Source organism: Elephantulus edwardii, unplaced genomic scaffold (assembly GCF_000299155.1).
Source record: "Elephantulus edwardii isolate Elephantulus edwardi_28Jun2011 unplaced genomic scaffold, EleEdw1.0 scaffold00088, whole genome shotgun sequence".
In the NCBI taxonomy this organism is placed as follows: Eukaryota; Metazoa; Chordata; class Mammalia; order Macroscelidea; family Macroscelididae; genus Elephantulus; species Elephantulus edwardii.
In genome coordinates, this window is record NW_006399838.1 from 9,390,577 (window position 1) to 9,392,102 (window position 1,526).

Here is a 1,526-nt window from a genome sequence, read left to right on the forward strand (position 1 = left end):
ATATATATATCCTTTTACAGTTTGAGAGGCCAGAGATTCAAAATCAGAGTGGCAGCTACAGAAGATGGTCTTCCTTTCTCAGTTGGCTCAGAGTTTAGGAGTAAGGTCATTGTTTAATGTAACCATCTGTAAAGCCAGCTTTCCTTGGAGATCCCCACGTGTTTTGGCATCAGTCTGGGTCTAGGAGGTTCTCAGCACGCAGGCCATACACTCAAAGGACTTTGCTCCTGATCCTTCTTCCTTGGTGATGGTCAGGTGTCCTTATTTTTTGTGCTTGCTTTCTTTGGTGCAAGATAAAAGATGATGCAGGCCATACTCCAGAGAAACTCTTCTTATATAGAATCAAGGCCGTGGCCTGGGTAAGGATGATGATGATGCATGTAAGGTGATATATTCCTTTCTAATCTTACTTTGTCAACATAAAATACAGCTCAGTTCTCTTTCATACAACCCAATTCTACCTTCTTAGTCATATACAAAAGTAAGAATTTACAATACCTCCCAAAGTGGAATGTAGCTACACAATACTGGGAACCAAGGTCTAGCAAAACTGATCTGTAATTTTGGGCACACTTCTTGACTCATGGTATAGTTCTAAGTGTTTTGATTTAAAAGATATTCTAGAAGTTATGTATAAATCAAGTATCCATTTATAAATTGTTGTGTTGTTATATGCTGTCAAGTCAGGACCAATGCACAGCTGACCCTCCAGAGGATTACCTAAGGCAGTAAATTGGCATGTCTTTGGTTAACAGCACAACAGAGCTCATTTATAACTGGCCTAGTGGTAAGAAGTGCTGCAATTGCAAAGACATAAGGTCCCAATCCACCAACTGCTCTATGGGAAAAGGATGGGCAGTCTCCTCCCATGAAATTTGCTGCCTTTGAAAACCTGCCTGAGAGTCAATTTTGAATCAATCCTGGCACACAACAACAATTTACAAAACTTCAGCAATCTCTATTTCGATCCTAAAAAAAACCTGAGTGCTGCTAAGCCAAAGACCACTCCTCTTTCATGGTTCAAATCCACAAACTTCTCCAGAAGAGAAAAAAAAAAAAGGTCTCTCTTCTCCTAGGTGATTTACAGCCTATGAAAATCTGATGCATAGTCAAGTATGAGTAGTCAGTTATAACTCAATGACAATTTGAGTTTTCATGTTTTGTCTTGGTTTCCTTTTTTTAATATGAGTAACAACATTTTCATCAGGAAAATTATTGTTTTCTAACATGAATCAGCCACTGGTCAGAATTTTTAGATGCTCTACTAAGAATCCCGCAGATAAGCAAGGACAGGCGTTTTTCACAGGTACCCAGGATTTCCGGCAGGCCCTCGGGCCTGCGGCCCTTGGGCCAGAAGGGGAAACATAATCTACGCAGAAGTTCTACAGGACACGTCACCTTCCCTTGGAGACAGCACAACTAAACTTAAGAGACACTGGTCAAAAGAAAAATGTCAGCAGTCAACGGTTTTGGAATCACAGAAGCCAAGAAAGCTTAAGATACAAACTGTCAGATCATGGGTTGGA